The sequence below is a fragment of the Lissotriton vulgaris genome, chromosome 8, assembly GCF_964263255.1.
Source record: "Lissotriton vulgaris chromosome 8, aLisVul1.2, whole genome shotgun sequence".
NCBI lineage: Eukaryota > Metazoa > Chordata > Amphibia > Caudata > Salamandridae > Lissotriton > Lissotriton vulgaris.
In genome coordinates, this window is record NC_141696.1 from 1048332879 (window position 1) to 1048354921 (window position 22043).

Consider the following 22043-nt stretch of genomic DNA (forward strand, 5'->3'; position numbering starts at 1 on the left):
GAACAGTCCAGCCCGAACTGCCAAGCCATGTCTTCCCTGTACTGGAATCAAGCATCCTACGACCTGTTTCCGGCTACCAACATTCATCAGCCAGGATAGCTTGATTCCAGTGGCATGGAGAGAACGGGAATCATGTCTGAGCATAGTCGTCCCACTCGGGGTGACAAATGCAAAAACAACAATTGATGGACGGAATGTTGTACAATGGCAAAACATTCACCCCCAGTCACAGATCTGGGTTTAATCCATTGTTATTTTGCTCACCACACCACCCCAGTTCAGACATGGCCATATGCAAATCAGTCTTGAACCAGTGCCTCATGGAAGCAGTCCAGCCCGAACTGCCAAGCCATATCTTCCCTGGACCGGACTCAAGCATCCTAAGACCGGTTTCTGGCTATCAGCCTTCATCAGCCAGGATCGCTTGATTCCAGTGACATGGAGAGCATGGGACTCACGTCTGAGCATACACGTCCTACTCGGGGTTACGAATGTAAAAACAACAATTGATGGACGGAATGTTGCACAATGGCAAAACATTCACCCTAAGTCACAGTTCTGGGATTTATCCATCGTTATTTTGCTCACAAAACCACCCCGGTTCAGACATGGCCATATGCAAATCAGTCTTGACCCTGTGCATCATGGGAAGAGTCCAGCCCGAACTGCCAAGTAATGTCTTTCCTGGACTGGAATCAAGCATCCTAGGACCGGGTTCGGCTATCAGTCTTCATCAGCCAGGATAGCTTAATTCCAGTGGCATGGAGAGCACAGGACTCACATCGGAGCATACCTGTTTCACTCGGGGGGACAAATGCAAAAACAACAATTGATGGAAAGAATGTTGCACAATGGCAAAACATTCACCCCCAGTCACAGATCTGGGTTTAATTCATTGTTATTTTGCTCACCATACCACCCCAGTTCAGACTTGGCGATATGCAAATCAGTCTTGATCCTGTGCCTCATGTTAACAGTCTAGCCCTACCTGCCAAGCCATGTCTTCACTGGACCAGAATCAAGCATCCTAGGACCGGTTTCTGGCTATCAGCCTTCATCAGCCAGGATAGCTTGATTCCAGTGGCATGGAGAGCATGTGACTCACGTCTGAGCATGCACGTCCCACTCGGGGTGATGAATGTAAAAACAACAATTGATGGACGGAATGTTGCAAAAGATTCACCCTGAGTCACAGTTCTGGGATTTATCCATTGTTATTTTGGTCACAAAACTACCCCAGTTCAGACATGGCCATATGCAAATCAGTCTTAACCCTGTGCATCATGAGAAGAGTCCAGCCCGAACTGCCAAGCAATGTCTTTCCTGGACTGGAATCAAGCATCCTAGGACCGGGTTCGGCTATCAGTCTTCATCAGCCAGGATAGCTTAATTCCAGTGGCATGGAGAGCACAGGACTCACATCGGAGCATACCCGTTCCACTCGGGGGGACAAATGCAAAAACAACAATTGATGGAAGGAATGTTGCACAATGGCAAAACATTCACCCCCAGTCACAGATCTGGGTTTAAACCATCATTATTTTGCTCACCATACCACCCCAGTTCAGACTTGGCCATATGCAAATCAGTCTTGATCCTGTGCCTCATGTTAACAGTCTAGCCCTACCTGCCAAGCTATGTCTTCCCGGGACAAGAATCAAGCATTTTAGGACCGGTTTCTGGCTATCAGCCTTCATCAGCCAGGATAACTTGATTCCAGTGGCATGTAGAGCACAGGACTCACGTATGAGCATACCCGTCCCAATCGGGGTGACAAATGCAAAAACAACAATTGATAGACGGAATGTTGCACAATGGCAAAACATTCTCCCCCAGTCACAGATCTGTGTTTAATCCATTGTTATTTAACTCACCAAACCACCCCAGATTAGACATGGCCTTATGCAAATCAGTCTTGACCCTGTGCCCCATGGGAACAGTCCAGTCCAACTGCCAAGCCATGTCTTCCCTGCACCGGAATCAAGCATCCTAGGACCGGTTTCTGGCTATCAGCCTTTATCAGCCAGGATAGCTTGATTACAGTGGCATGGAGAGCATGGGACTCATGTCTGAGCATACCCGTCCCACTGGGGGTGACAAATGCAAAAACAACAGGTGATGGACGGAATGTTGCACATTGGCAAAACATTCACCCGTGAGTCACAGTTCTGGGATTAATCCATTGTTATTTTGCTCACCACACCACCCCAGTTCAGACATGGCCATATGCAAATCATTCTTGATCCTGTGCCACATGGGAATGGTCCAGCCCGACCTGCTAAGCCATGTCTTCCCTGGACCGGAATCAAGCATCCTAGGACCGGTTTCTGTCTATCAGCCTTCATCAGCCAGGATAGTTTGATTCCAGTGGCATGGAGAGCACAGGACTCACGTCTGAGCATACCCGTCCCACTCGGGGTGACAAATGCAAAAACATCAATTGATAGACGGAATGTTGCACAATGGCAAAACATTCAACCCCAGTCACAGATCTGGGTTTAATCGATCCTTATTTTGCTCACCACACCACCCCAGTTCAGACATGGCCATATGCAAATCAGTCTTGACCCTGTGCCTCATGGGAACAGTCCAGCCCGAACTGCCAAGCCATGTCTTCCCTGGACCGGAATCAAGCATCCAAGGACTGGTTTCTGTCTATCAGCCTTAATCAGCCAGGATACCTTGATTCCAGTGGTATGGAGAGCACCGGACTCAAGTCTGAGCACACCCGTCCTACTCGGGTGACAAAAACAAAAACAACAATTGATGGACGGGATGTTGCACAATGGCAAAACATTCACCTCCAGTCACAGATCTAGGTTTATTCCATTGTTGTGTTGCTCACCACACCACCCGAGTTCAGACATGGCCATATGCAAATCAGTCTTGACCCTGTGCCTCATGGGAACAGTCCAGCCCGACCTGCGAAGCCATGTCTTCCCTGGACCGGAATCAAGCATCCTAGGACCGGTTTCTATCTATCACCCTTCATCAGCCAGGATAGCTTGATTCCACCGGCATGGAGAGCACCAAACTCAAGTCTAAGCATACCCGTCCCACTCGGGGTGACAAAAGCAAAAACAACAATTGATGTACGGAATGTTGCACAATGGCAAAACATTCACCCCAGTCACAGATCTAGGTTTAATCCATTGTTGTTTTGCTCACCACACCAATCGCGTTCAGACATGGCCATATGTAAATCAGTCTTGACCCTGTGCCTCATCGGAACAGAGTAGCCCGAACTGCCAAGCCTTGTCTTCCCTGGACCGGAATCAAGCATCCTAGGACTGGTTTCTGGCTATCAGACTTCATCAGCCAGGATAGTTTGATTCCATTGGCATGGAGAGCACAGGACTCACGTCTGAGCATACTCGTACACACTCGGGGTGACAAAAGCAAAAACAACAATTGATGTACGGAATGTTGCACAATGGCAAAACATTCACCCCAGTCACAGATCTAGGTTTAATCCATTGTTGTTTTGCTCACCACACCACCCCAGTTCAGACATGGCCATTTGCAAACCAGTCTTGACAGAGTGCCTCATAGAAACAGTCCAGTCCGAACCCCCAAGCCATGTCTTCCCTGGACCTGAATCAAGCATCCTAGGACCGGTTTCTGGCAATCAGCCTTCATCAGCCAGGATAGCTTGATTCCACTGGCAGGGAGAGCATGGGACTCACGTCTGAGCATAAACGTCCCACTCGTGGTGACGAATGCAAAAGCAACAGTTGATGGACGGAATGTTGCACATTGGCAAAACATTCACCCTGAATCACAGTTCTGGGATTAATCCATCGTTATTTTGCTCACCACACCACCCCAGTTCAGACATGGCCACATGCAAATCATTCTTGATCCTGTGCCTCATGGGAAATGCCCAGCCCGACCTGCCAAGCCATGTCTTCCCTGGACCAGAATCAAGCATCCTAGGGCCGGTTTCTGTCTATCACCCTTCATCAGCCAGGATAGCTTGATTACAGTGGCATGGAGAGCATGGGATTCACGTCTGAGCATACCCGTCCCACTCGGGGTGACAAATGCAAAAACATCAATTGATAGACGGAATGTTGCACAATGGCAAAACATTCACCCCCAGTCACAGATCTGGGTTTAATCGATCGTTATTTTGCTCACCACACCACCCCAGTTCAGACATGGCCATATGCATATCAGTCTTGACCCTGTGCCTCATTGGAACATTCCAGTCCGAACTGCCAAGCCATGTCTTCCCTGACCAGAATCAAGCATCCTAGGATGGTTTCTGGCTATCAGCCTTCATCAGCCAGGATAGCTTGATTCTAGTGGCATGCAGAGCACAGGACTCACGTCTGAGCATACCCGTCCCACTCGGGGTGACAATGCAAAAACAACAGTTGATGGACGGAATGTTGCACATTGGCAAAACATGCACCCTGAGTCACAGTTCTGGGATTAATCCATCGCTATTTTGCTCACCACACCACCCCAGTTCAGATATGGCCATATGCAAATCATTCTGTATTCTGTCCCTCATGGGAACTCTCCAGCGCGACCTGCCAAGCCATGTCTTCCCTGGACCGGAATCAAGCATCATAGGACCGGTTTCTGGTTATCAGCGTTCATCATCCAGGATAGTTTGATTCCAGTGGCATGGAGAGCATGGGACTCACGTCTGAGCATTCCCGTCCCACTTGGGGTGACAAATGCAAAAACAACAGTTGATGGACGGAATGTTGCACATTGGCAAAACATGCACCCTGAGTCACAGTTCTGGGATTAATCCATCGTTATTTTGCTCACCAAACCACCCCAGTTCAGACATGGCCATATGCAAATCAGTCTTGAACCAGTGCCTCAAGGGAACAGTCCAGCCCAAACTGCCAAGCCATGTCTTCCCTAAACCGGAATCAAGCATCCTAGGACCGGTTTCTGGTTATCAGCGTTCATCATCCAGGACAGTTTGATTCCAGTGGCATGGAGAGCATGGGACGCACGTCTGAGCATACCCGTCCCACTCGGGGTGACACATGCAAAAAACAACAGTTGATGGACGGAATGTTGCACATTGGCAAAACATGCACCCTGAGTCACAGTTCTGGGATTAATCCATTGTTATTTTGCTCACCACACCACCCCAGTTCAGACATGGCCATATGCAAATCATTCTGTATCCTGTCCCTCATGGGAACTCTCCAGCCCGACCTGCCAAGCCATGTCTTCCCTGGACCGGAATCAAGCATCCTAGGACCGGTTTCTGTCTATCAGCCTTCATCAGCCAGGATAGCTTGATTCCAGTGGCATTGAGAGCACCAGACTCACATCTGAGCATACCCATTCCACTCGGGGTGACAAAAGCAAAAACAACAATTGATGGACGGATTGTTGCACAATGGCAAAACATTCACCCCAGTCACAGATCTAGGTTTAATCAATTGTTGTTTTGCTCACCACATCACCCGAGTTCAGACATGGCCATATGCAAATCAGTCTTGACCCTGTGCCTCATGGGAACAGTCAGGCCCGAACTGCCTAGCCATTTCTTCCCTGGACTGGAATTAAGCATCCTAGAACCAGTTTCTGGCTATCAGCCTTCATCAGCCAGGATAGTTTGATTCCAGTTGCATGGAGAGCACAGGACTGACGTCTGAGCATACCCGTCCCACTCGGGTTGATAAAGGCAAAAACAACAATTGATGGACGGAATGTTGCACAATGGCAAAACATTCACCCCCAGTCACAGATCGGCTTTTAATCCATCGTTATTTTACTAACCAACCACACCAGTTCAGATATGACCATATGCAAATCAGTCTTGAACCAGTGCCTCATGGGAACAGTCCAGCCCGAACTGCCAAGCCATGTCTTCCCTGGACCGGAATCAAGCATCCTACAACCGGTTTTTGGCTATCAGCCTTCATCAGCCAGGATAGCTTAATTCCGGTGGCATGGAGAGCACGGGAGTTACTTCTGAGCATACCCGTCCCACTCGGGGTGACAAATGCAAAAACAACAATTGATGGACGGAATGTTGCAAAATGGCAAAACATTCACCCCCAGTCACAGTTCTGGGTTTAATCCATCGTTATTTTGCTCACCACACCATCCGAGTTCAGACATGGCCATATTCAAAATAGTATTGTCCGTGTGCCTCATGGGAACAGTCCAGCCCGAACTGCCAAGCCATGTCTTCCCTGGACTGGAATCAAGCATCCTACGACCTGTTTCCGGCTACCAACATTCATCAGCCAGGATAGCTTGATTCCAGTGGCATGGAGAGAAGGGGAATCATGTCTGAGCATAGTCGTCCCACTCGGGGTGACAAATGCAAAAACAACAATTGATGGATGGAATGTTGCACAATGGCAAAACATTCACCCCCAGTCACAGATCTGGGTTTAATACATCGTTATTTTGCTCACCACATCACCCCAGTTCAGACATGGCCATATGCAAATCAGTCTTGAACCAGTGCCTCATGGAAACAGTCCAGCCCGAACTGCCAAGCCATGTCTTCCCTGGACCGGAATCAAGCATCCTAAGACCGGTTTCTGGCTATCAGCCTTCATCAGCCAGGATCGCTTGATTCCAGTGACATGGAGAGCATGGGACTCACGTCTGAGCATACACGTCCCACTCGGGGTGACGAATGTAAAAACAACAATTGATGGACGGAATGTTGCACAATGGCAAAACATTCACCCTGAGTCACAGTTCTGGGATTTATCCATTGTTATTTTGCTCACAAAACCACCCCAGTTCAGACATGGCCATATGCAAATCAGTCTTGACCCTGTGCATCATGGGAAGAGTCCAGCCCGAACTGCCAAGTAATGTCTTTCCTGGACTGGAATCAAGCATCCTAGGACGGGGTTCGGCTATCAGTCTTCATCAGCCAGGATAGCTTAATTCCAGTGGCATGGAGAGCACAGGACTCACATCGGAGCATACCCGTTCCACTCGGGGGGACAAATGCAAAAACAACAATTGATGGAAGGAATGTTGCACAATGGCAAAACATTCACCCCAAGTCACAGACCTGGGTTTAATCCATCGTTATTTTGCTCACCATACCACCCCAGTTCAGACTGGCCATATGCAAATCAGTCTTGATCCTGTGCCTCATGTTAACAGTATAGCCCTACCTGCCAAGCCATGTCTTCCCTGGACCGGAATCAAGCATCCTAGGACCAGTTTCTGGCTATCAGCCTTCATCATCCAGGATAGCTTGATTCCAGTGGCATGGAGAGCAACGGACTCACGTCTGAGCATACCCGTCCCACTCGGGGTGACAAAAACAAAAGCAACAATTGATGGACGGAATGTTGCACAATGGCAAAAACATTCACCCCAAGTCAAAGATCTAGGTTTAATCCATCGTTATTTTGCTCACCACACCACCCCAGTTCAGACATGGCCACATGCAAATCAGTCTTGAAACAGTGCCTCAAGGGAACAGTCCACCCCAAACTGCCAAGCCATGTCTTACCTGGACCGGAATCAAGCATCTTAGGACCAGTTTCTAGCTATCAATTCATCAGCCAGGAAAGTTTGATTCCAGTGGCATTGAGAGCATGGGACTCACGTCTGAGTATACCCGTCCCACTCGGGGTGACAAATGCAAAAACAACAGTTGATGGACAGAATGTTGCACCTTGGCAAAATATTCACCCTAAGTCACAGTTCTGAGATTAATCTATCGTTATTTTGCTCACCACACCACCCCAGTTCAGACATGGCTATATTCAAATCATTCTTGATCCTGTGCCTCATGGGAACAGTCTAGCCCAACCTGCCAAGCCATGTCTTCCCTGGACCGGAATCAAGCATCCTAGGACCGGTTTCTGTCTATCAGCCTTCATCAGCCAGGATAGCTTGATTCCAGTGGCATTGAGAGCACCAGACTCACATCTGAGCATACCCATTCCACTCGGGGTGACAAAAGCAAAAACAACAATTGATGGACGGATTGTTGCACAATGGCAAAACATTCACCCCAGTCACAGATCTAGGTTTAATCTATTGTTGTTTTGCTCACCACATCACCGAGTTCAGACATGGCCATATGCAAATCAGTCTTGACCCTGTGCCTCATGGGAACAGTCAGGCCCGAACTGCCTAGCCACATCTTCCCTGGACTGGAATCAAGCATCCTAGAACCAGTTTCTGGCTATCAGCCTTCATCAGCCAGGATAGTTTAATTCCAGTGGCATGGAGAGCACAGGACTGACGTCTGAGCAAACCCGTCCCACTCGGGTTGACAAAGGCAAAAACAACAATTGATGGACGGAATGTTGCACAATGGCAAAACATTCACCCCCAGTCACAGATCGGCTTTTAATCCATCGTTATTTTACTAACCAACCACACCAGTTCAGATATGACCATATGCAAATCAGTCTTGAACCAGTGCCTCATGGGAACAGGCCAGCCTGAACTGCCAAGCCATGTCTTCCCTGTACCGGAATCAAGCATCCTACAACTGGTTTCTGGCTATCAGCCTTCATCAGCCAGGATAGCTTCATTCCGGTGGCATGGAGAGCACAGGACTTACTTCTGAGCATACCCGTCCCACTCGGGGTGACAAATGCAAAAACAACAATTGATGGACGGAATGTTGCAAAATGGCAAAACATTCACCCCCAGTCACAGTTCTGGGTTTAATCCATCGTTATTTTGCTCACCACACCATCCCAGTTCAGACATGGCCATATTCAAAATAGTATTGTCCCTGTGCCTCATGGGAACAGTCCAGCCCAAACTGCCAAGCCATGTCTTCTCTGGACCGGAATCAAGCATCCTAGAACCGGTTTCTGGCTATCAGCCTTCATCAGCCAGGATAGCTTGTTTCCAGTGGCATGGAGAGCACAGGACTTGCGTCCGAGCATACCCGTCCCACTCGGGGTGACAAATGCAAAAACAACAATTGAAGGACGGAATGTTGCACAATGGTAAAACATTCACCCCCAGTCACAGTTCTGGGTTTAATCCATCGTTATTTTGCTCAACACACCACCCCAGTTCAAACATGGCGATATGCAAATCAGTCCTGAACCAGTGCCTCATGGGACTAGTAAAGCCCGAACTGCCAAGCCATGTCGTCCCTGGACCTGAATCAAGCATCCTAGGACCCTTTTCTGGCTATCAGTCTTCATCAGCCAGGATAGCTTGATTGCAGTGGCATGGAAAGCACAGGACTCACATCTGAGCATACCCGTCCCACTCAGGGTGACAAATGCAAAAACAACAATTGATGGACGGAATGTTGCGCAATGGCAAAACATTCACCCAAGTCACAGATCTGGGTTTAATCCATCATTATTTTGCTCACAACACCACCCCAGTTCAGACATGGCCATATTCAAAATAGTATTGTCCCTGTGCCTCATGGGAACAGTCCAGCCCGAACTGCCAAGCCATGTCTTCCCTGGACCGGAATCAAGCATCCTACGACCTCTTTATGGCTATCAACCTTCATAGGCCAGGATAGCTTGATTCCAGTGGCATGGAGAGAACGGGAATCATGTATGAGCATACCCGTCCCACCCGGGGTGACAAATGTAAAAACAACAATTGATGGACGGAATGTTGCAAAATGGCAAAACATTCACCCCCAGTCACAGATCTGGGTTTAATCCATTGTTTTTTTGCTCACCACACCACCCCAGTTCAGACATTGCCATATGCAAATCAGTCTTGAACCAGTGCCTCATGGGAACAGTCCAGCCCGAACTGCCAAGCCATGTCTTCTCTGGACCGGAATCAAGCATCCTAGAACTGGTTTCTGGCTATCAACCTTCATCAGCCAGGATAGCTTGATTCCAGTGGCATGGAGAGCACAGGACTTTCGTCCGAGCATACCCGTCCCACTCAGGGTGACAAATGCAAAAACAACAATTGAAGGACGGAATGTTGCACAATGGTAAAACATTCACCCCCAGTCACAGTTCTGGGTTTAATCCATCGTTATTTTGCTCAGCACACCACCCCAGTTCAAACATGGCGATATGCAAATCAGTCCTGAACCAGTGCCTCATGGGACTAGTCCAGCCCGAACTGCCAAGCCATGTCGTCCCTGGACCGGAATCAAGCATCCTAGGACCCTTTTCTGGCTATCAGTCTTCATCAGCCAGGATAGCTTGATTGCAGTGACATGGAAAGCACAGGACTCACATCTGAGCATACCCGTCCCACTCAGGGTGACAAATGCAAAAACAACAATTGATGGACGGAATGTTGCGCAATGGCAAAACATTCACCAAAGTCACAGATCTGGGTTTAATCCATCATTATTTTGCTCACAAAACCACCCCAGTTCAGACATGGCCATATTCAAAATAGTATTGTCCCTGTGCCTCATGGGAACAGTCCAGCCCGAACTGCCAAGCCATGTCTTCCCTGGACCGGAATCAAGCATCCTACGACCTGTTTCTGGCTATCAACCTTCATAGGCCAGGATAGCTTGATTCCAGTGGCATGGAGAGAACGGGAATCATGTATGAGCATACCCGTCCCACCCGGGGAGACAAATGTAAAAACAACAATTGATGGACGGAATGTTGCAAAATGGCAAAACATTCACCCCCAGTCACAGATCTGGGTTTAATCCATTGTTTTTTTGCTCACCACACCACCCCAGTTCAGACATTGGCATATGCAAATCAGTCTTGAACCAGTGCCTCATGGAAACAGTCCAGCCCGAACTGCCAAGCCATTTCTTCCCTGGACCGGAATCAAGCATCCTAAGACCGGTTTCTGGTTATCAGCATTCATCATTCAGGATAGTTTGATTCCAGTGGCATGGAGAGCATGGGACTCACGTCTGAGCATACCCGTCCCACTCAGGGTGACAAATGCAAAAACAACAGTTGATGGACAGAATGTTGCACATTGGCAAAACATGCACCCTGAGTCACAGTTCTGGGATTAATCCATCGTTATTTTGCTCACCACACCACCCCAGTTCAGACATGGCCATATGCAAATCATTCTGTATCCTGTCCCTCATGGGAACTCTCCAGCCCGACCTGCCAAGCCATGTCTTCCCTGAACCGGAATCAAGCATCCTAGGACCGGTTTCTGGCTATCAGCCTTCTTCAGCCAAGATAGCATGTTTCCAGTGGCATGGAGAGCATAGCACTCACGTCTGAGCATACCCGTCCCACTCAGGGTGACGAATGCAAAAACAACAGTTGATGGACGGAATGTTGGACAATGGCAAAAAATTCACCCCAGTTACAGATCTAGGTTTAATCCCTTGTTGTTTTGCTCACCACACCACCCGAGTTCAGACATGGCCATATGCAAATCAGTCTTGACCCTGTGCCTCATGGGAACAGTCCAGCCCGAACTGCAAAGCCATGTCATCCTTGGACCGGAATCAAGCATCCCAGGACCGGTTTTTGGCTATAAGCCATCATCAGCCAGGATAGCTTGATTCCAGTGGCATGGAGAGCACGGGACTCACGTCTGAGCATACCCGTCCCACTCGGGGTAACAAATGCAAAAACAACAATTGATGGAAGGAATGTTGCACAATGGCAAAACATTCACCCCAGTCACAGTTCTGGGAAAAATCAATCGTTATTTTGCTCACCACACCACCCCAGTTCAGACATGGCCATATGCAAATCAGTCTTGAACCAGTGCCTCAAGGGAACAGTCCAGCCCGAACTGCCAAGTCATGTCTTCCCTAGACCGGAATCAAGCATCCAAGGACTGGTTTCTGGCTATCAGCCTTCATCAGCCAGGATAGCTTGATTCCAGTGGCATGGAGAGCATGGGACTCACGTCTGAGCATACCTGTCCTACTCTTGGTCACAAATGCAAAAATAACAGTTGATGGACGGAATGTTGCACATTGGCAAAACATTCTCCCTGAGTCACAGTTCTGGGATTAATCCATCGTTATTTTACTCACCACACCACCCCAGTTCAGACATGGCCATATGGAAATCAGTCTTGAACTAGTGCCTCATGGAAACAGTCCAGCCCGAACTGTCAAGCCATGTCTTTCCTGGACCGGAATCAAGCATCCTAGGACCGGTTTCTGGCTATCAGCCTTCGTCAGCCAGGATAGCATGTTTCCAGTGGCATGGAGAGCCTGGCACTCACGTCTGAGCATACCCGTCCCACTCGGGTGACGAATGCAAAAACAACAGTTGATGGACGGAATGTTGCACAATGGCAAAACATTCACCCTGAGTCACAGTTCTGGGATTAATCCATTGTTATTTTGCTCACCAAACCACCCCAGTTCAGACATGGCCATATGCAAATCAGTCTTGATCCTGTGCCTTATGGGAAGAGTCCAGCCCGAACTGCCAAGTAATGTCTTCCCTGGACTGGAATCAAGCATCCTAGGACCGGTTTCTGGCTATAAACCTTCATCAGCCAGGATAGCTTGATTCCAGTGGCTTGGAGAGCACAGGACTCACATCTGAGCATGCCCGTGTCACTCGGGGTGACAAATGCAAAAACAACAATTGATTGACAGAATGTTGTACAACGGCAAAACATTCACCCCCAGTCACAGATCTGCGTTTAATACATCGTTATTTTCTCACTACACCACCCCAGTTCAGACATGACCATATGCAAATCAGTTTTGAACCTGTGCCTCATGGGAACAGTCCAGCCCGACCTGCCCAGCCATGTCTTCCCTGGACCGGAATCAAGCATCCTAGACATGGATGCTTGGCATCCAGTGGCATGGAGAGCAACGGACTCACGTCTGAGCATACCCGTCCCACTCGGGGTGACAAAAGCAAAAACAACAATTGATGGACGGAATGTTGCACAATGGAAAATTATTCACCCCCAGTCACTGATCTAGGTTTAATCCATTGTTGTTTTGCTCACCACACCACCCCAGTTCAGACATGGCCAACGATGGACTGCCATATTTCTGTCTATGTTGCAAGTGACGCAGTGGAGCTGACAAACAGTTGTTGGTAGTGTTCTGTCACCTCCGAGACGATGATCTTCTTGCAGACTGAAACCCGTCTTCCTCTTCCTCTTCTCCTTGCCCTTCCCCAGACATGGAGTTCCTGGCTATTCCTCCGTGGGGCATGTGGGGTTCGGGTTGTCCTCGGCACTCGATCCGAGAGCATCTATTGGGCTACGCATTTTGAATTGGTGGTTTTTTTGGGTGCTTTTATAGTGCATTTTCCCGCGTGACGTGTGGGAATTGCAGGCCTGTCACTGGTTGTCGCTGAATTTTGTATTGTGATATAGGCCATGCCAACTTTTTTTGTGTTTTCGGTGTCTCGTTGATTTTTACGCGGTCATTTGATGCGTTATCCTGCTACTATCGCACGGTGCTGCCTGGTTGGGAATACGTTAAAACTGTGTTATTTTGTAGCGATAGACTGCAATGTGCAAAGTTGCGTTAAGTTAATTTTGTGATGTTTAACACATTTTCTTATATTCCCCATAAAAAGCAAAGACCTGGAATACATAGCCTTCTTAGCAGGTAAACATGGCAAACCAAATGAGAGCACTGATGTGCGTTTCAGTAACCAATAAATTGTGTAGACACTAGAGACTAAGACAAAAAATGCTTGAAGACAAGGGGAAAGAGCTAACAAAAATGTATAACTCCAAAAAGGTAATGAAAAAGATGGACTGGGCTCCCCAAAACACAATTGACTGAAAATAAAAGGTCAGTGCTGCACCACTCCAAGGGCATGACATCAGATATTGCCAGGCCCCCAGTCACAATTAAATAGACAGGAATCAGAATGGAGCCCACACAGTCAAGTCAAGTCAAGTCATAAGATTTGTATAGCGCACTACATACCCAGAGGGTTTCAAGGCGCTTAGGAAGGGGAGGAGGATCATTTGTCAAATATCCACGTTTTAAGCTGCTTTCTAAACGCTAGGTGATTCTGGGTGAGGCGAAGGTAAGCGGGGAGTGAGTTCCATGTTTTGGCAGCCAGGTATGAAAAGGATCTGCCTCCCATGGTGGTCTTGTTGATGCGAGGTACAGTGGCGAGGGCTTGGCTGGAAGAGCGAAGTTGGCGGGAGGGGGTGTAGAAGGACAGTCGGGAGTTGAGGCTATCTGGTCCGATGTCGTAGAGTGATTTGTGCGCGTGGGTGAGCAGTCGTAAAGTGATCCTCTTATTGACGGGTAGCCAGTGGAGGTCTTTAAGGTGACCAGAGATGTGTTTGTTGCGTGGGATGTCTAATATGAGCCTGGCTGAGGCGTTTTGGATTCGTTGTAGTTTCTTCTGGAGTTTAGCGGTGGTACCTGCGTAGAGGGTGTTTCCGTAGTCCAGTCGGCTCGTGACTAGAGCGTGGGTGACTGTTTTCCTTGTTTCGGAGGGGATCCAGCGAAATGTTTTTCTGAGCATGCGAAGAATGTTAAAGCAGGAAGAGGATACGGCGTTGACTTGTCTGTTCATTGAGAGTGAAGAATCCAGGATGACGCCAAGGTTCCGTGCGTGGTCTGTCGGGATGGGTGCTTTTCCGAGGGCTTCCGGCCACCAGGAGTCGTCCCATGCAGAGGGGGATGTACCTAAGATGAGGACTTCTGTTTTGTTTGAGTTCAGTTTCAGACGGCTTTGTTTCATCCATTCGGCGACTTCTTTCATTCCTTCGTGTAAGTTAGTTTTGGCGGTGCTGGGGTCCTTGGTGAGAGAAAGGATCAGTTGAGTGTCATCCGCGTAAGAGATGATGTTGAGGTTGTGTTGGCGGGCGATGGCCGCGAGGGGGCTCATGTATACGTTGAAGAGGGTGGGACTGAGTGAGGATCCTTGAGGTACACCGCAGATGACTTCAGTGGCCTCTGACTTGAATGGTGGGAGGCGGACTCTCTGGGTTCTTCCGGTGAGGAACGAGGTGATCCATTCCAGTGCTTTTCCTTGGATTCCGATGTTTCTGAGGCGTTGTAAAAGGGTGCTGTGGCAGACTGTGTCGAAGGCTGCAGAGAGGTCGAGGAGGATGAGGGCGGCTGTGTCTCCATTGTCCAGTAGAGTTCGAATGTCGTCTGTTGCTGCGATGAGGGCGGTCTCAGTGCTGTGTTTGGCTCGGAAGCCAGATTGTGAGGGGTCGAGTGATTTGTTGGCTTCGAGGAAGGCTGCGAGCTGGTTGTTGACGGCTTTCTCGATGACTTTGGCCGGGAATGGAAGAAGCGAGATGGGACGGTAGTTTTTGAGTTCGGTGGGGTCTGCTGTTGGTTTTTTCAGAAGGGCGGTGAGTTCAGCGTGTTTCCAGTCTTCTGGGAAGGTAGCGGAGTTGAAGGAGCAGTTGATGACGTCTCGGAGGTGCGGAGCTATAACGGAGTCTGCTTTGTTGAAGATGTGGTGAGGGCATGGGTCTGTGGGGGATCCAGAGTGGATGGAATTCATCAGGCGGATGGTGTCCTCAGTGGAGATTGGGTTCCAGGCGTTGAGGGTGTTTACGGGGGGAAGATGGTCAGCAGATGGTAGGGTGGGCTGGCTTCCGGATTGGTTGTCGAAGCTGTTGTGGATGTCAGCAATCTTGTTGTGGAAAAAAGAGGCTAGGGAGTCGCAGAGGGTTTGAGAGGGGGTGATGTCGTTGGAGTTGGCCGAGGGGTTGGAAAATTCCTTGACGATGTTGAAAAGTTCCTTGCTGTTGTGGGCGTTGTTGTCAAGTCGATCCTTGAATGCTGTTTTCTTGGCTTTACGGATAAGTTGGTGGTGAGTACGGGTGGCGCTTTTGAAGGCGTCCTTGTTGCTGGTGGATGGGTCTTTTTTCCAGGCCTTTTCAAGGGAGCGGCATAGTTTCTTGGACTTCTTGAGGTCGTCGTTGAACCATGCGGCCTTCTTGATGCCAAGTTTGTGTTGACGTTTTTTCAGTGGTGCTAAGGTGTCGGCGGTGTTGGATAACCAAAGGGTGAGGTTGGAGGCGGCTTCGTTGGCGTTAGAAGAGAGGGCTGGGGAGGTTCGAAGGAGCGATGTGGAGATCTGATCCGTGGTGATTTTGTTCCAGTTTCTTTGTAGAGTTGGTTGGGGGTGGATGATGGGTTTCGGCTTGTTGTAGGTGAAGTGAACGCAGCTGTGGTCAGTCCAGAGGAGATCCGTAGTGTGGCTGAAGGAGACATGGTTGCTGGAGGTGAAGATGGGGTCGAGTGTGTGACCTGCGATGTGGGTGGGGGAAGTGACCAGTTGTTTAAGTCCGAGGTTGGCGAGGTTGTCCAAGAGGGTGGTGGTGTTGCGGTCGTTGTTCTTTTCAAGGTGAAAGTTGAGGTCTCCCAGAAGGATGTAATCTTTGGAGGGGAGCGCGTGTGGAGTGATGAAGTCCGTGATGTCTTCACTGAATTTTGCGCGGGGTCCTGGTGGTCTGTAGAGGAGGGTGCCTCTAAGAGTTGTCTTGGGATCGATGTGGATCTGGAAGTGAAGGTGTTCGGAGTTAGTGAGGTTGGCGTCGGAGCTGGTGGAGATGCGGATGGATTTCTTATGGACGATAGCGATTCCTCCTCCTGTATGGTCGGTGCGGTCCTTGCGTGTGATCTTATAGTCATCAGGGATAGCGATGGCGATGTCAGGTGCGGCGGAAGCGTTCATCCATGTTTCCGTTAGGAAGGCGACGTCTGGAGAGACGGTGTCTAGTAGATTCCATAGGTCAATGGCGTGTCTGTGGACCGAGCGGGTGTTGAGAAGGATGCAATGTAGGTGGTTGTGGTCGGGAATCTGTGGTGTGGTCGTAGCGGAGATGTTGTCGGTGCCGCTGAGTTTGCAGGAGAAGCAGGAGAACGGTCCATGGGTGCGTCCGGGAGCGGCTTGGACGCAGTTGGGGGCGCGACCTGGATTAAGGGCTAGGAGGGTGGCGGCATCGTAGGTAACGCGGGGGGGCTGGGCAGCGCGAGGGGCAGGGGCACTGGCGCTGGGCGCGGGCCAGGCGCGGACGGGCGTAGACGGGCTTACCTTTGGCGCACCTTCGGCGCGGATTGGGCGCGGTCGCTGCGCGTGACCGCTGCGCGCTTGGGCTGCTGTCATATATGGATAGTGGAAGGGGAGGGGCGAGGGCGGTTCAGCTGGGAGGCGGGTCGGGCTCACGAGGGCTACAATAACAAACAAAATGGAGGCGGGGGGGAGCACAGCCGAGCGCTGGAGGAAAGCGCGCTAAACAAGGTGAAAACAGCGCTAAATTCCCAATTCTATTGCTAAACAAGCTGAGCGACACACAGGCAGACAGCAGGCAAAGCGATTCAGCACTTTTAAAGCAGTATTAAGCAAGGCAGCAGAAAACGATACCATATGTCTCCAGGGGACACTGGGAGCGACCACCCTGCTCGAGGGAGAGGAGCGAGTCACGCAGTATTCAGGAGGGGAGCGCTGTTTACGGTCAGTGGGAGGGCGGTTCAGCTGGGAGGCGGGTCGGGCTCACGAGGGCTACAATAACAAACAAAATGGAGGCGGGGGGGAGCACAGCCGAGCGCTGGAGGAAAGCGCGCTAAACAAGGTGAAAACAGCGCTAAATTCCCAATTCTATTGCTAAACAAGCTGAGCGACACACAGGCAGACAGCAGGCAAAGCGATTCAGCACTTTTAAAGCAGTATTAAGCAAGGCAGCAGAAAACGATACCATATGTCTCCAGGGGACACTGGGAGCGACCACCCTGCTCGAGGGAGAGGAGCGAGTCACGCAGTATTCAGGAGGGGAGCGCTGTTTACGGTCAGTGGGAGGGCGGTTCAGCTGGGAGGCGGGTCGGGCTCACGAGGGCTACAATAACAAACAAAATGGAGGCGGGGGGGAGCACAGCCGAGCGCTGGAGGAAAGCGCGCTAAACAAGGTGAAAACAGCGCTAAATTCCCAATTCTATTGCTAAACAAGCTGAGCGACACACAGGCAGACAGCAGGCAAAGCGATTCAGCACTTTTAAAGCAGTATTAAGCAAGGCAGCAGAAAACGATACCATATGTCTCCAGGGGACACTGGGAGCGACCACCCTGCTCGAGGGAGAGGAGCGAGTCACGCAGTATTCAGGAGGGGAGCGCTGTTTACGGTCAGTGGGAGGGCGGTTCAGCTGGGAGGCGGGTCGGGCTCACGAGGGCTACAATAACAAACAAAATGGAGGCGGGGGGAGCACAGCCGAGCGCTGGAGGAAAGCGCGCTAAACAAGGTGAAAACAGCGCTAAATTCCCAATTCTATTGCTAAACAAGCTGAGCGACACACAGGCAGACAGCAGGCAAAGCGATTCAGCACTTTTAAAGCAGTATGAAGCAAGGCAGCAGAAAACGATACCATATGTCTCCAGGGGACACTGGGAGCGACCACCCTGCTCGAGGGAGAGGAGCGAGTCACGCAGTATTCAGGAGGGGAGCGCTGTTTACGGTCAGTGGGAGGGCGGTTCAGCTGGGAGGCGGGTCGGGCTCACGAGGGCTACAATAACAAACAAAATGGAGGCGGGGGGGAGCACAGCCGAGCGCTGGAGGAAAGCGCGCTAAACAAGGTGAAAACAGCGCTAAATTCCCAATTCTATTGCTAAACAAGCTGAGCGACACACAGGCAGACAGCAGGCAAAGCGATTCAGCACTTTTAAAGCAGTATTAAGCAAGGCAGCAGAAAACGATACCATATGTCTCCAGGGGACACTGGGAGCGACCACCCTGCTCGAGGGAGAGGAGCGAGTCACGCAGTATTCAGGAGGGGAGCGCTGTTTACGGTCAGTGGGAGGGCGGTTCAGCTGGGAGGCGGGTCGGGCTCACGAGGGCTACAATAACAAACAAAATGGAGGCGGGGGGGAGCACAGCCGAGCGCTGGAGGAAAGCGCGCTAAACAAGGTGAAAACAGCGCTAAATTCCCAATTCTATTGCTAAACAAGCTGAGCGACACACAGGCAGACAGCAGGCAAAGCGATTCAGCACTTTTAAAGCAGTATTAAGCAAGGCAGCAGAAAACGATACCATATGTCTCCAGGGGACACCACCATGTATTACTTGTCCAAAATTTCACAAATGTCAAATGTACTTCACTTTAGTAACTCATTGCGCAATCAAGTACGTCAAAGAAAATGCACTTTGGCCTTTGCATCGAAATGAGAGAGAATTTTAGTATGCACATTACCTGGACTCGTGGCGGCGAGGTAGCACACACCCCCCTGTCAAATACCATCTAAGAAGAAGCATTGCATTTCAGCACTTTACTTTTCAATGGATTTGAACAAGGATTTTCCTAGCCTACAATGATAACCTTAAACTCTTTTAACTTATCTTTTTTTCTACTTTCTCTGTTCATTTTTTTTAGCAGTTGATTGCAATGATTTTATTAATTGCGCAAACAAAGTATTACACTTCACATGCTCGAAAGATAATAAATATTTTATATTTCATAAAGTGTGGCAAAATATGGGGCCATATTATCAAGAACGCTGAAAACATCACTGATTTAAAGCGGCGATAAAGGGCTTGATAATATGCCCTTGTGAATTCCCATAGAAGCCCAGGTTCTGGTGTGCAGGACATCAAACCTGGGCTTCTATGGGAATTCACAAGGGCATATTATCAAGCCCTTCGTCACCGCTTTAGCGTCAGTTTTCTGCTGCTAAAGCGGCAATAAGGTTATCTCCGTTCTTGATAATATGGCCCTTTTTAATTTTTAAATATACTACCCCTAAGTGCCATGCTATAGTTTATCACATTTTTCTATTTTTATGTTAAGATGATCTATGTTACCCCTGATCAACAATTTATGCAACAAAACATGCTTCAAGCTGATTTTAGAATAGCAGGTTCTTTGACAGCAATGACGGCCACCTTGGCTTGCAAGCATTCATTGCAACCGAGACTGAGCATTGAAAGATGAACAGCATTAGATGCATTCAACAGGAAATATGTTAAATGCAATTTATAGTGACTCTATTTGAAGGGTACTTGATAAATATGGAAGCAATCAAGTTACTTGACAGTCTGTTTTGAGAAATTGCTTTTAAACCAAGCAACTCTGCAAAGGGAGGTGAGAAACCTTTCTCAATAAAACCTTGTGCACATAAATCTAATAATATTTGTTTGGAGTGTGGATCATCTGTTGCTTGTAAAACCTTGGAAAAATGGAATAGGAATATTGCAAGAGCCAGTAATAGTTATGCAGAGCAGACTCTAAATGAGAACACAAGTCAATAGTGTATTCACAAATGTATCTTGACGTTATGAACACGAACATGAACTTACCCAGCTGGCACAACTACTGCATGACACCTTTCCTGACTTTGCAAGCTGGGAGCAAAATTCGCAAGTACAAAGAATACAATGGCAGCTCCCTGACAAGTCTTATCCTTGAGTCAATTATATTCTTCTTGAGTAGACAATAATTCTAGGTGATATAACTTTATTATTCCTCTGATATGAGACTGTATTGGTCAATATGTGTTTCTGTTTGAGAACTAAAGTATACCTATTGGATATAACTGTCTCTACTTGCCCTTAGTGATATACTATTTGTGTGCCTAATTCACAGAGTGTGCAGTGACCTAATTTGAAAATATTTGGGTCTCAAAACACCAGCTTTGCTATTTTTAAAACACAATATCTTAGATGATTATGAATTAAGTGCATTCATGCTGTTAAATACTCAAGCAGAACCAAAGAAACAGCCACATTAACAATAACCAACATTAAAACCCAAAGCACAGCCCTACAGCACAGCTCCACCACAACAGCACTACACCATACAAGATAATACAACAGATTAACAAAACTAAACCAAATAAACATTACATTAAAAAATATAACTCAACAGCTAGCAAAATAACACACCACAACAAAACACATAACAAACAGCATTATTGCACAGTAGCAACACCAATTGTCAATGCCTTCCTTATACAAAGAATATTAGCAGACGTTCTAATGATAGGCCACATCCTCCCACCCTTAACAACACCTACACTACACCGCTATGACGTAAACAAATTACAGTCCCTTCACTCATTCACACTTCATATGCAAGATCATAAAAAAGTAGTCTATGTACAATCCCAATATCACATTCACACCAACCAATATCACATTCACATTTCCAGTCTGGCTTCAGATCACACTGTAGTAGAGAGACAGCTGCCTTACACATTAAAGTTGACATCCTCCTCTCCAAAGATGAAGCTGACCTCTTACTCCTGATAAAGCTGGCCCTCTCAGCTGTTTTTGACAACATTGATTGTCCCCACCCATCCACAACCCTAAGTCTCCAATGGGATCACTGGCCACTTCCTGCAGTTACTCTTTTCCTACCTTTCCAACTGGCATCAGTTTGTTCATATTGGCACTTTCATGTCTCAGACGATCCTTATCACCTGAGTGTCTCTTGAGTTTAATTCTGTCCCTCATCATCTTCAACATCTACAAGGAGTTTACTGGTGCTCTGGTCACCAATAACAGCATAAAAATTAACAATTATGCCAATGATATACATCCCTACTTGACATTTCCGCTATGTCAAGCATTCAATGCTTTGCACCTCATACCTACCTGGATGCTCAGGAAAAATCAGAAGCTCAGTCCAAGCAAGTAGGAATTCCTGTAATTTGTCACAAACAACAAGCAATAATTAATATAAAAGTGACTCGGATATGAACCTTAAAGGTTGATATCTCAAATTTCACCCAATTCCAAGTCACTTGAATTCATCCTGGACATCAGTCATACCCTCATTAAAGGAATTGCCAAGAAAACATAGAAAACAACTTCAGAACTGCAAAAGTTATCTACTCCCCAGAGATCCATTCCTTTCAAACTCCTGACCTTCAAAAGGGACTCTTAGGGTAAGGTTGATACAGGATTCCTTTCGGTCATTTCTCTAGGCTGAAGTATTATAGGCAAATGGAAGCCTTTTTTTTTGGTCCTCATTTCCAACCATGGTTTCATGTAAAATTGGTCTAACAAAACCTTTTCGCTGTCTCAGTATATAAATGGCAAGGGTTATTTGATATTACTGATCCGTCGCCCTTCAGCAAAAGGAGGGATATTCCAAGACCTGCACATCAAAACCAAATAAGCCTGGACAGTGCTCCCATCATACCCGGGATTCTATCCAAAGTAAAGGCAAAAGACAGAGGAAGTAAACCATAGCAGCTTAATCATTGAACCAGAGGGGGGAG